At 34.1% G+C, this 14856-nt stretch overlaps 1 pseudogene; it reads right to left on the reverse strand.

Annotated features, from left to right (window-relative positions):
* Nucleotides 1-12095: 12095 nt before the first annotated feature.
* On the reverse strand, nt 12096-12670 carry LOC100975029 (transforming protein RhoA-like; annotated as a pseudogene).
* Between the last annotated feature and the right edge of the window lie 2186 nt (nt 12671-14856).

Genomic DNA, 14856 nt, shown 5'->3' on the forward strand with positions numbered 1-14856 from the left:
TACACACTATATTGATTTTATTTTTGTTTGGTTAACTAGTTTTAGGAGATGTAAATAACATTAAAAATTATCGATAGTTACCATTTCTACAATCTTCATTTCTTTGTGTAGATTCATATTTCATTTGGTATAATTGTTCTACCACCAGAAAGATTTATTTAAACATTTTATTTTCAGTACTGTCTGTCGGTGATAAATTATTTGAGCTTCGCTGTGTCTGAAATGTCTTTTTTCTGCTGTTGCTTTTGAAAGATACGTGTGCTAGGAACAGAATTTTTGGCTGACAGCTGTTTTCTCTCAGTACTTTCAAAGGTATTGCTCCACTCTCTCCCAACTTTCATTCTTTTCAATTATAAATCTGCTGTTATCTTTATCTCTGTTCTTCTTTGTGGTCTATGCCATGTGTTTTTCTTTTGCTGTTTTAATAATTTTTCTTTTATTTTTATCACTAATTTAGGACAATTTGGTCTTATGTGCCCTGGTGTAGTTTCTTCTTTTACCTTTCTTTTTCTTTTCTTTGTATTCTTTCTTTTTCCCTTTTTTTTGTAATTTGGATTTATTGCTCTTTGGATCTGTAAGTTCACAGTTTTCTTAAAATTTAGAAAAGATTCAGCCATTGCTTTTCACATATGTTTTGACACTCCCACATCCTTTTCTCTGGTGACTCTAATAACACACATGTAAGGCTACTTACGATTGCCCAACAGCTCACTTATGCTTTGCTCATTATTTTTTGTGCGCCTTTTTCTGCTACATTTTATTATGAATAGTTGTTTTCATTATAGTTTTTGTTTCTAGATATTTAATTTGTTTTTATTTATACCCTTCATATTTCTACTCATATTTTTTAATATATAGGAAAGAGTTATAATATACGTTTAATACCTGAGTGCCAATTCTAACCTCAATTCTGGGTGACTTTCATTGCTTTATTTTTCTTCTCATTATGGGTGTAATATTTCAGGTTTTTTTGCATGCATGCTATTTTTTGACTGGATAGCAGGTATTATATCATAATTTTTATCTTTTTGGTTACCGAATTTTTTTTATTCCTCTGTCTTCTTGAATTTTTTTCCTAAGACACCATTAAGTCACTTGGAAACTGTTTGATCCCTAATTTGCTTTTAAGATTTGTTAGACTGGACCAGAATAATGCTTAGCAGACGTCTGATTATTTCCCACTACTGAGATAAGGCCCTCCTGTGTGTTCAGTTCAATACCATGAATCATGAGGTTTTCTAATCTTTCTGGCAAGATTAAGCACTATTGCAGACCTGTGTGAGTGCCAAACAATATTATCTTTGATCTTTTCAGGTGGCTCCTTTCCTGTCTTGTGATAGTTTACTCACATGCATATACTAATTAGTTTTCTGTTCAATACTTGAGGGACACTCTCTGCAGATCTCTGGATTCCTTTTCCTGGGCAGCTCTTTTCTCTCTAGTGCGTTCACCTACATATTCTGGTCTCCGCAGCCTCCTTGAACTCTCAGCTCCATCTCTTCAACTCAGGGGGTCCATCAGGTTCCCTTAGTACCTCTCTCTTGTGAAGTGGTATTGAAACCCTCTCAAGGCAGTAAGCTGGGAGCAGTCATAATGCTTACCTAATGTTTCCCAACCCTCGGTGATAACTCATTTTCATTGCCTGATGTCTACTGATATTATCTTGTAATCCGATGTTTCATTTTGTTGCTGTTGTTACCTTGTCCTGTTACTCCAACTTAACTAGAAACAGAAATTGGCGATCCTTCTACTCAAGATTCTCCAGAGAAACAGACCAATAGACTGTGTGTGTGTGTGTGTGTGTGTGTGTGTCTGTGTGTCTGTGTGTATGAAGAAATGTATTATAAAGAATTGGTTCATCCAATTTTAGAGGCTAGCAAGTCCAAAACCTGTGGGGTGGACTAACAGGCTGGAGATCCAGGAGAGCTGAGAATGTAGTTCCTGTCCAAAGACTAGTAGACTAGAGGCCCAGGAGAGCCGATGTTCTAATTCAAGTCCTAAAACAATTTACTGTAGAGTCAGAAAGCTTAAATGTTGAAGGGGAAGTCCAAGGGAAGTCTCTGGAAAAATTGCTGTTGCTCAAGAGCAATCTTTTTATTGCATTAAGGCCTTCAATTGATGCGACCCACCCATGTAATAGAGTGCAATATACTTTACTTGAAGTCTACCAACTTAAATGCTGTACGAAAACAGCCTCACAGAAATACTCAGAACCCTGCTGTTCTCTTGTCTTCTTTCCTCATGAAAACAAAATCCCTGCTATACAAACAACTAGTTGAATAAGACAAATCTTGTTCTCAAAGCCAGATGATGGGTTTTTAATTTTATTGTGCTACTTACCACCTCTGTGACATTACTAGAACTCAACATTAGACCACATTTAAGGCTTTTATGCTTACCCAGGTAATAGGATACTTGAAAATTGTGTCTCCATTTAAGGAAAATCATGCCTTCAAAGTATATTTTATGTAATACCACTAAATAGGAACTCTTTTTCCTAACATGACTCTATTATAGGTGAGCAAAGTAAAGTCGCCACCACATCAGAAAATCCACAAACAATCAAAATATTTAAAACATATATTCATTTTAATAAAGTTATTTATCGCCGCTTGATCATTTATTGTTTACTAATATTACTAAAAGACAAATAATAGCGGAAAAGAAAATAAATATGAGAGAAAACATGAAATTGATAAAACTCATACATTAGCTCTTTTTTCCCTTATACATTTGAAAAAGATTGCTATTATGTGAACTAGAGTGTGATCTAAATCTATCTCAGCTCAGCTCAGGGACAACTTGGAATATGGATTGAGAAAAGTAGAAGAGATTGTTTCTAAGATGTATGCTAGCTCTCTCTTGAACGAAGTGTTTTATAAGCTAAGACCTTATAAAAAATGTGAAGTAATTTTGCTTTTTTGTCTGTTATGAACACTCTTCCTGAAAAATGTGATTCCAATTAATATGCTGCAAAGGAGAGAACTTTTGCTTTTGCTTTGAATGTTTCATAAATGCTACATTAACTCTGGATTCACAAATATAAATATTTTATTTTCTGTTTACCAAATTTTAGAAAGAGACTGTTGGCAATTGAACCAAAATATTTAAGTTGAACTTTCATAGGTATGTGAATTAATTAAAATAATATTTTACTACCCTAAATTTTCATTGACCCTTAATTGAATTCAAAGTATCTTTATTACTAGAAAGAAATCAATTTGAAGGCATAGATAAAAATGTAATTGATGTATTTAGTTAATTTATTTACCCCCTGGTATTTATTTCAGGAGGAAATTTGGTAATTTTTAAGTGAAAAACTGTCATCTTACTTACCTAGAACCCCTGGCAATATTAGCTCCTCTGTCAGTATCACAGCTGCAACCACTTAAAACATCCTTATACCTATCAAACTTCCAATTATACATAGTTCTATGATACTGTATCATACTGTTAACAACTGCTTGTATGTGTCTAATACTCATGGTATAGTCCTTCGTCTGAGCACAGAGAACACCATGAGGTTTCTCAGAATACTCTTTTCACTTATCCTTACAGGTCTTGGAACATGTGAATTCATTACTGAACGTAACCTTAGGATTACAGCATTTATTCAGATTTTCTTACAGCATCTGCTCTTCCTCTGAAAAATATTGGCCTTCAAGGAGATCTCACCATGACTCATCCGTCATACCCATCATTTTGACTGTTGTTTCTCCTTCTAATTTCACTCTGTCTTTCAAGGATAGATACCATCTACTTTTTTAATAATAACAATAGACAGAAAATATTATTTGTTTATTTACTTATTTATTCAATTTTTAATTTTTGTGGGTACCTATTTGGTGATATTATCTACTTTTATATGAGTTGTTTCATTGTTTTGTTTGTAAGGATGTATCTTTTTAGATAAATTACTTAGCATTTTCTTTGAAAATTAGTTAAGAGAGCATTATTAAAAGAAAATTAGTTTGCAATTAAAATATAGAAGTGAAGGTTCAGTTGTTGCAAATAAGTTCCTAATGGAGAAATAAATGTGGAAAAGTTTGCACTCAAGTGTCTCCCACGGATGATCTAAATTAACAGTGCTCAGGCTTGCTGGCCTTTTTCATTCCTAAATCATTCTTTAAGAAACCCACAAATGGAGTCGTAGCATCTTCACAGAAGTCCAGTGGAGCCAGCATGCTGTCTGAAGTAATGTTCTCACCTCTAGAGGAGGGAGTGGGCTTTTTGAAATTAGCAAGGATGGCTTTGATATATTCTCCTGCCTGTCATGAAAGACTCCTCTTTATCTGGCTTGTGTTCTTCCTGCCTGCCTCTGATTGATTTCATGTAATCCTGATGTGCTCTTTGTCATTGCCTTTCATGAAGCCAATTTCCTGCAGGTGGTAGTTCATTGCTTTATCATAATACAATAATATCTTGTAGTATCTTTTTTTCTCCAGTCAAGCTGAGGTATTATCTGCAGAGATAATAAAAATATTTTCTCTCAGATAACATTTTAGATATGTCACCTCATTAAACCTTCCTGAGCTCTTTTGATAGGTTGCAAATGTTACCATGTCTGCTTGAAAAATTGGGAAATTGAGACTTTGCAAGTTATACAATTTGCCTTTAACTTGCAGAAAAAGTGTCAGGTATTGAAATGGTATTCCAAATGTATATTTCAACCTATTTCTCTTGTTTTATTAAGTCAAGTTTAGACTAATTTGTTCAGGAAATTAGCCAATCCTAAGTGACAGAAGACACTGGATATGTCCTAAATTTCCTACTCATTCACTAATTCAACAAAACTTACAAAGTTCTGCCAACCTATGTAGATTGTTTCTAACAATACCATAATTCCAAGACACTATTTTTCATAGTAGCTTATTTGGGACTTTTGGTTACTGAAAATGCAGGGGATCAGCCCAGGCTTGGCATACTCATTTATACAAATTGCAATATAAGTCAAATTATATCATCTTACACTTTAAAAATGAATATAAATAGTGTACCATTACTAGTCTTACTAGTCTAATGTATTTGGAATAATACAGGTCTTTAATAATACTTCTTCTTTTGGTAATATAGTCAGTAATTTGAAATCCTGTCTCCTGAAAATTTTTCAACACGTGAAAGAAATGTTTCCAGTTCCATGAAATGTGCAATCGTATGTGTTAACTAGTATTGGTTAAACCAGCCCAATCACCAAGGAGGCAACTCGCTCTACTTTGATGCTCCTTAGCTTTAGTTCTTCTGTTATACCAACATGAATTTCTTCCCTCCGCCCCTCCTGCTAGTTCTACTGAGGAAACACTATTAGGAAAACAATATTTTTATTATGCAAGCAACCTAATTGTTAGGTTAGCTAGCACTTATAAGACTTAAGTAATTTTATTTTAATATATTCTGGATTTTTCCCCTAGAGTTCTAATTTTTATGTATAATGCCAATTAATTCATTTATCAATAGATATTTGGAAGCAAATTTTATGTAATTTGGTGTAAAATCTTAATAAACAGTGAACAAGAGAGAACATCCACTTATTCTATATGTTTTGTTTTACTAGTTTCCTTTGAGTAAATAAAATGTTACTTAATTATATAAATTCTTTCCTCCAGCATTAATGAATCCATTATAAGGTACCAAGCTAAATCTTCAGCTTTCATGGAAAATTTGCTTTGTCTCCAAAATATACTAGCTATCAATAAGCGCAAAGATAATACAAATTGGTATTGTACTTTCTTCTTTGCGTGGGTTATTTGTTTAGTTGGTTATAAATTTTGTATTGGATTCAATCTAATTTATCATTTCTTATAATTATGAAATCTCTTAAATATTACCAGAGACCAATAAACCAATGAAATCATGTAACATCTCCTGATACAGTGGTGTTTTTAGATACATAGAAATTTTTTTTAATGAATTATTGGGTTGTTATTATGGACTTATGAATTATTACAAAGTGTTAGTATAAAGTTCAGGAACTTGTCATTTCATATGTTAATATTTCTTAAGTTTATCATGTTTATTGTTCTATTGTTAGAATATCTTTAGTTCTAGACAACTTGGAAATGTATCAATTTCCATTTAAAAAAATTGTGAGGGTAAATTGAATTTCAGTTTAGATTATAAAATGACATTTTTATAAAGAAAACTTTATGAAAGGAAGAAATCATGGATACAAAGAGAAAAAGATCAATGGAGGGAGGAAAAGGGGAAGGAAGATGTAGGTGAGAGAAAGCTCATTCAAAGGAGATGCCACTTTCTGGGGAGAAGGAGGTAATTTATAAGATGAAGTAGCAGCAGCAGTTAACAAAAAGGCCTGAGAGACTGTGACAGCCTGAAACAGGTGTGTATTATTCTTAAATGAGAAAAGACTGCCCAAGGTCATTAAGAATTAGAAAAGAAGAAAGAATTAATTTTAACAAGACATAGAAAGACATTTATTTCCCACATTTGAGACAACGTGAAGGAGATAGAACAGAGATAGGAAGCGTGGTGGAGAGAGAGTTGCAAAAGGTCAAATAGAAAATGCTTGGCATTTTTACAGTGTATTAATAATAACAAATATGACCTAGATTCTCAGTGGTGTGATTTTATAATAAGTCACAGGTGAAATATATATTACTTACTCTAGGTGATAAAATAGCAAAGGTTATAATAAAAAAAAATATGAGTAGACCAAAAATGAAGAAATTTATTCTTTTTGTTTGTTTGTTTGGAATTTTTGTTATTGAGTAGCGGTAATTAGACTCAGCAGCTCATATCCATCTGCAAACAGCCTCTCTGCTATTCCACTAGGATGTGGATCCAAAAATGAAGTAGAAGAGACAGAGTAGACCTGAAATACTCCAGAAGGATAAATCTTTTCCATTCCCTCCTCCAGCCAAAATGTCTATAAATTTGAAAGCAACAGGATTGATTGCCCTTGATCTTCAGCCACTCTCCAACATAAAGATATCGCATTGAATATCAAAGCCTCTCAAAGCGTTGGAGCCACAGTATTCCCCTTCCCACCATTTCAATGACTTGTATTTACGAGTGTCTATTATCAAAGGCAAGCATACCCCCAGACAAGCACAGAAAAAAGGCACCCAAGTGGCCAGGTAATTCCCTATCTTTCTTTTTCAGTGTGCTATGCTGACTAACCAAGAGCTTGAGATAACTGTTGTACCTTCTGAAAACACAACTTCTGCATGTAGCTTTATTTATTTTCTACTCTAGTCTAAGCAGACCCACGACAAGCAACCTAACCCACAAGAAGAAACAAACATACTTTCCCTAGTTTTGCTATTTAAATGTTTTCACAAAAATCCAAAAAATTATACATAGATTCTAAACTGTTCACTCTTTCCCTGAGATTTTTGGTTAGCATGAATGTTAGATGTTAATTGTTTAAGTATGATCGGCAAGGCTTACATCTGTTTTTGCTGCTTGAAGAAAGAATAAATGAGCAGGAATGAGATGAAGAGCATCATAAGAGGCCAGTCCTTCAATCCACCCAGTATGTCAGTGTCAGCTAATGGTCAGTAGCAGGGCCTGCTTGTCAATACCTACTCCAAATATATCTCAAGTGTATTAATTGCAGCAAGGACCCATTATGAATTCTTCAGTGTTTTTTTGAATCTCCTTGTACTGTATTTCTAAACTATACCACTTCCTGGAGGTATTGAGTTACATTCATTTACTACTTAGCAGAAAAGTACTATTTTAATTTTTCTTTATATTGTTCCTAAGTCTTTCCTATTTTTTAAGTTCTATGCCCCCAGGTTTCTTTCCAGCTTAAAGATATAGAACCTAAATCTAGTATTTTGGGATTGGACAGCTATAAGCCTATTTAGCTTTTCACATGTATTATTAAGTATATTTTCTTCTATGCCCTTATGTCCTAGTCATTATTGTCTGTCTGTCTACAATTATCTCCTCCATCCATCTCTCATTTAACAGAGTAGTTTAATTTAACACAATGGTATTTTATCAGTGTTATTATAATACTCTTAAGCAAAAATTATGAGATCTGCACAATTCCTAATGTTGAAGCATTAATTTTGTATATAAAGACAGAATATTGTGTTCTGCTGGGTTTCTACTAAATCTTTTGTGGAACTCTGATATTTTGCAAAAAAAAAAATGCTACTGAAAATGACACATTCTATAATTAATTACTTTTGGTGAAATACCAATTAAAAAAACCAACTACATATCTACCTTAGCAATTTTCTGAGTTTGAGGTTATAAAATGTACCAATTTGATCATCATGATTTCTATTATGAAAAGCAGTATGTAATGATTTTATGTTAATCATAATGTCTGTAATTTTAAGGAACCAAATGGAAAATAAGAATGTCTCTTTTTCTCTGCACTAGTATTGATTTTCTTTCTCTGAGGTAAATAAGAGACTTTCTTGGAAAGAAATTGTATTTTAAAGAAAAAGAGAAAAAGGTTTTCAAAACTGCATGGAAGACTTAAATTGATCTAAGAGAGACATAAGCTCAATAAATATTTTTCTATCATAAAAACATTTCTTTCATAAGAAAAATTCTGTATTCTTAACTAGAAGAGCTATTATCTCTGCTTTTTATATCAAAAACTCAATCCGTTATTTCTATTTCATAACCTTTTTTTCATCTCAGGTAGATGCAGGCTGATTTAACAAGCCATCATTTAAGTGTGTGCATTGTAATCTTTAGGACTCTGATGTTACTACATTAAGAATATGAAAAACATATGGGAAAGATTTAAAGTATATTTCCTCTAGAAAAATCACTTTGCATTTGCAAACTCAGCAAGACCTTAATTAAAATCAATAGGTAAATTAAAAATATGTTTAATGCAAACTATTTCTTTTAGTCTATCTTCTAAAACTTCTATTTCACACCCCTCTTTTGTTCAACAACTATTCATTGAAAGAATGTATGTATAACAGGTACAATATTAGCCAACACTTTGCATTATCAAGCAAGCAAGATATTATCCAAAAGTAATATAAAACCAAGGAAAAGTGACCTGCATGCTCCATGAAACTGCATAGCAAAGGGCCTAAGACTGGTGCTCCTCTTCCTGAACTGGCTGACTTAAATCACAAGAGTTTGACTGTGGCTTTAAGAGTTATTCTTTTAGTTACAAGTTTCCTTTCTCACATCTCCACATAGTTTTTCATCTGCAATAAAGCACTTATTTTATTACATCCACATTTGCTTCAAAAAAAGCAGATGTTTTTAATACCATTATTGGATAAATTTTGTCTAAATGCAGCCAAAACAAATCCTGCCATTGATCTCTTCTGAACTCTTGGGCAAGGGTCACAGTGCTATGGGGTTTATCTTCCTGGTATGAGCTCATCGTTCAGAGTGTGTACCTCCTTTAGGGGTGCAGAATACCATATGGTGTGCAGAGGAAGTGCTGAAGGAGCAACATGTAGTGAGTCAGTGTTTCTCAACCTTGTCTGATTTTAGGAGTCACTTGGGGAGACTTAAAAACACAGTTTCCTAGGTCTCCCTAAACTACCAAATCACAATCTCCAGGGGACACATCCACAAGTCAGATTTTTTGCAAGCTCCCCATATGATTCTTTTGATCAGACATGTTTGTGAAACACTGTAGTACAAAGAAGACTGACAAATACTTTCTAGGGAAAGCACAGTTTATAAATAAACTTTTAAAGCCGGTTAATGCTGATGGACCTCAGATCTGAAGGATCAGGTAAGGACTTAGTGATCCCAGTAGAATTTTAGCAGCTTAAAACTAAGGTAAAGTCTATATGTCTTTCATGTTTTCTATAAAATAGGTAAATAACAATCATTATATTTTTGCAAGAACCAGCACAGGAAACCATCTTTTTCCATATGACCGCGAAATAGGGAATGGGTATGCGGTTGTGAGAGGAAATCCCCTATGTATTCAAAGAAACAGCAATTAATTCGAGTATGTTGAAATAAAACCTAAAATTCATCTCCTTTGCTCCTGTGGGCTAGATGAAATAAAGTCATGTCTGGCAAATATCGCACTACTTTATTTTAGTAAAACTCAAAAATAATTTATAGCTTTTAGAAACTGACTTTGTAAGATGTGTATGGAGGAAACCCCTTGTCACATAGCCAAGTCCTGCCAGGAAGAACATTTATTGCAATAAATGTACTTACGGTGAATCCCCTCTTAATGAAGGTATTTGGTCCTGTCTGGATGGAAGAATAAAACCGAAGTCCCAGTCCACTCTCTGGATAGAGAAGTCAATAGGTTTGCTAATCTGGGTGTAGTTTGCTTATAAAATATGTATTTCTTAAAATGGAAAATATTACTTTTAATAATTCCTTTTTTAAAAAAGCTAATACTTGTCTAGACACAATACTATCAGTTTAGAATTACATTCCATCATAGTTGGTCATACCCAAATGCATCAGATAAAATTATTCTTTTTCTTGTATATTTTGAAAAATACTCATGATTTTCTAGATGCACTTTATATTTCCCACTGCATGGGATTTTATAAAGTTTAATAACTTTGTGTTTATTTCTACTATGATAGTCTATACTTTTATCCTCTTTAGCTTTCTATTATTTTCCTAAAACTATTAAATCTGCCAGGGTTTTCAATTGAATTCAAGAACTATTTATTGAAGTTGTGTTAAGTGTCACACACTGTGCTAAGGCTGTAGGATACCATGATGAGTAGAATAAATCCTTAAAATATTTTTCTTGATTATGCTTCAGAGCAAAAAAAAGTATTCTACATTCAGAATATTTTTTTTTATTTTATACACCTGAAAAACCCTGGCATGAGAAGATCTTGGTATTAAAAAGAAAAACATATAAAACTCTCACCTTTTACTTAACATTTGTCTAGCCTAGGCTTGAAGAATTTCCCTCAATAGAAACTCCCTTCTTTAGAAAATCCCAACTGTTACAAAATTATTCCTTATCATGACCAAGTTTTATATCCCTAAATATTCTGACGGTTGGTAATAGTTGCTCATTTCAGGTAGCAGGAAACAACTCCATCATCTGGCTTTGATAACCTTTTCATGTCATAACCTTTATAGCCTAAACATCTCTTTATACCACTTACCATGTTATGGAGATTTTATTTTAACCTGTTCGCAACTTATTGTAATTATTATATTTTACTTCCTTCTATCACTTTCTTTTGTTTTTACTGAATATAATCTTTTCCCTGTATTTATTTTCTAATATTTATTGGAATAATCATATTTCTATTAATCATATTTTTACTGCTTTGAAATTCTTATTTTTAAATTTTTGTTCTTTCATTGGTTTTATCTCTAAGATTTTTGAGATATATAAGAAACTTAGGCTACATTACCCGAAAAATCCACGTTTATTCTTATATTTCCATTAGTATTTTTCTTGGACCTTATTTTATTTTAGTATTTATTTATTTAAAAATGAATTTTCCATTTGACATTTCCAAACACATTTATTTTTTAACAAGCAATACACTGTCTTTGGGGATAACAAATGTCAATATTAGGAAATCCAATTATAAAAAAATACTATATCCAGTCTGGGGTAGATATATTTATTTTGGTAATGTACATTAAGTGGCGCTAATTACACAGTAACTCTAAGGTAACTAACATGAAACCACAGAACTGTAACTGTGCCACAGCTGCATGGACTTGGGCCTTCCTTGTGGAACCCATTTTCAAAAGACCAGATGCCTGTCCCAGAGCTATGCCAATGAAACCTGTTAAGGAGTAAAGCACTGAAGTTGTGTCTCACCAGAGTACCTTGCTGTTGACAGATGATAGGCAGGGAACGTTAGTTATAAAGTAGTTGCAGCCTAATTTGCAAAGTTACCAGCTGTTTCTCTTTCGAGACAGAAGCAAGAAGTTAAGAAATTCTTTGAATTTGCCGTGGTGCGTCAGGCAGAAGTGTAGAGGAGGGTTGTTAAGAGTAGTGGTAAAAGGATCCTGGTAGGCCTGATGGATTTGACATCATTAAGAATCAGGGTTGGTTTCTAAATACTGGTAACAAAATGACATGCCTTAAATTTGTAATCTTAGGTAAACTATATATAAGTGAAAAAGGCCAGTGTTCATCCACTAAGACTAACCAACAGCACTTCAAAATTCACCTCTTAAGCACTGTTTCACAAGACAAGGCACCCAGAGTTTTTCTTCCCACATCTGGCTTGCAGAGTAGCTTTCGCAGCCACTTCAAAAACCTCTCTCACTCCATCTTTGGTCTTTGCTGAACACTTCATGTACCCCAAAGAGCCAATTCCCTTGACCATATCTCTGCCCTCTTCGAGTCTCACCCTCTTCTGCTTCATCTTGGCTAGCTCCCACCTTGTGTGCACATCATTCCGAAGATCCTTCTTGTTCCCAACCAGGCTGGTGGGCACGTTGGGACAGAAATGCTTGACTTCTGGGCTCCATTTCTCTGGGATGTTTTCTAAACTCTCAGGGTTGTCAACGGAGAACACATAACATCAGTGTCCGAATAAAAGAGGGGCCTCAGGCGATCCTAATCTTCCTGCCTGGCTGTGTCCCACAAAGTCAGCTCTACGCATTTCCCATCCACCTCGATATGGGCCACATAGTTCTGAAACCCTGAGGGTGCGCACCCCTCTGGGAACTGGTCCTTGCTGAAGACAATGAGCAAGCATGTCTTGCCACAGACTCCGTCACCGACAATTACCAGCTTCTTCTGGACGGGAACCATTGCTGGAGGACCCTGGCCTGGGTGGCTGAAATTGTACGAAGTACCTTGAACTTCTCAGACGACAGATTCAGGCGACGAATCCGAGTCCAGTCTCTTCGTGCCCAGGACGCCTGTCCGCGAGTCGCAAGCTGGGAAAGCAGGGCTGATAACTGAACTGGAGACCGTGGACTCACGAAAGAACTGACGGAGGGCTGCGCAGGAAGGGAGCGCGAGCCGGCCAGGGCCGGCGGCCTCCAGCTGATTTGAAAACTCTCACAGGTGGTCGTTCTTTCTCTTTTTATATTCGGTAGTCTTATTGAAAAACATGTTTATCTGTGTGTTTGTTCTTCTGTATCTTTGTTCAAGTGTGTTTCTTGTATTCTCCTTTTTTTTTGGTTTCAGTTTTACTCATGCTCATTTTTTCATCCTCCTTTAGTAGTTCTTTCAGGGAGGGTCTGTGAGTGGTAAAACATCCATTTTTTTAATGTTTGGAAATGAATTACTTTACCTTTATTTTAGAATCCTAGTTTATCTGCGTTTAAGATTTTAGTTGACCTTTAATACTTCAGCATATTAAAGGTATTTTCATTGTCTTCTGGCATTTATTATTGATGTTGAAAAGTATAGCGTTCTAATTGTCTTGCCTACCTAGCCCATCTGACTTTTTTCCTTAGAGACATTGTTTTTCTTTCTTTAGTGTTCTGCAACTTCACAAGTACTTGTGAATTTGTTTCTGGTTACCCTCTCCAGATTTTCACCTTTCATCTTTGATCTTGTTTTTCAATGTTCACCTCTAGAAAATTATCAGAAATTTTCTTATCAAGTATCTCTTTCTGCTGTTTTTTTCTCTTACACTTATACCTTTTTTAATCTATGATACATTTATCTTGACTCACTTTTCATATTTTCTATAACTTTATATTTATGATGTTTTATTTTGAGTGATTTTCTAAGAACTCTTTCCCAATTTATTAATTTGCTCATCAGTTTGATATTTATCTACTTCACCTTTTTGTATTGGCTATAGTTTTATTCATTTTTGGAAGAACATTTACAATATATCTTTAGTATTTATCATATCACCAAAACATTTTAATTACAAAGTTTCACAATACATCTCTAACAACTATTTCACATAATTAATAAATTTGGTAACATTCAAGAGAGGAACAGATATTGACCTAGATAACATTGAAGGTTTTGTTACACTCTATATATGCTTGTGAAGTATTTGAAATAATTATGAAAGCATATTTATTTGGGGTTAATGGCCAGATGCATTTTCCCTGCCAGTCATTAACCCTCAAGCCATGTCTCACTCCTAGGTCCTTACTGTAATTATAAGCAAACATTTAAAAACAGCATAGGTATACTAGTGTGTGTATATATGTGTGTATATATATGTGTGTATGTATATATAGATACATATTTGCACATAGGTGGTGTTATCATAGTTGGTATGTATAGGAGATTTCTGGGAATTTGTGTTCAATTCATTAATCACAACAATTGTTTGATTAGATTATCTTTCATTTTTAATTCACATTATTATAATTAACTTGTAAGCACAGTTGGAGTGATGTAAGAATATCAGAAGCCACTTTTAATTATGAGCTTTATGTTGTAGTTAAGTAGACTGAAAGTTTACTATTAAATTGAAAACAGATCTTATTAGGAACATTTAATTCTGGCAAAGAAAATGACAATGTGGTATTCATGCTAATCATGTGGAGGTACAGATGTTAAAGAGAAAAGGGCTTGTTCCTTGTAGAGCATTTCGTACCATGTGTCCCAGTAAGAATATCTTCTCTTGGACTTGCTTTAGATATTGTAACAGCTGCTGAGTCTCTGATTGGGTATGAAGCCCTAACTCTGACTCCCGCTACGCTAGTTCAAGCAGAATTAAGTCAGCAGAGCCACCACACAAACTCTCCTTTTAAGTTGAGCTACAAGGGTAAGAGCTGAGTGATTATTACATCTAAGATCTATTTTTTCTTCCCACCAAACTAACCCCCGACAACCCACTTTCTACCATTCATTCTGTGCTTCTGTTACCTTCTGTTGGATAATATTTAGGCTTTTTTTTTTGGCATTGAGCCTAGTGTTTTTCTGTGGATATACTTGTACATATGTTTGTACTCAGAATTTATCTCGTATCTTCTTTAATACTACCAACAATACATTTTAGTTGAATATTTTCTAATTCA

The sequence above is a fragment of the Pan paniscus genome, chromosome 5 (genome assembly GCF_029289425.2).
Source record: "Pan paniscus chromosome 5, NHGRI_mPanPan1-v2.0_pri, whole genome shotgun sequence".
Lineage (NCBI taxonomy): Eukaryota > Metazoa > Chordata > Mammalia > Primates > Hominidae > Pan > Pan paniscus.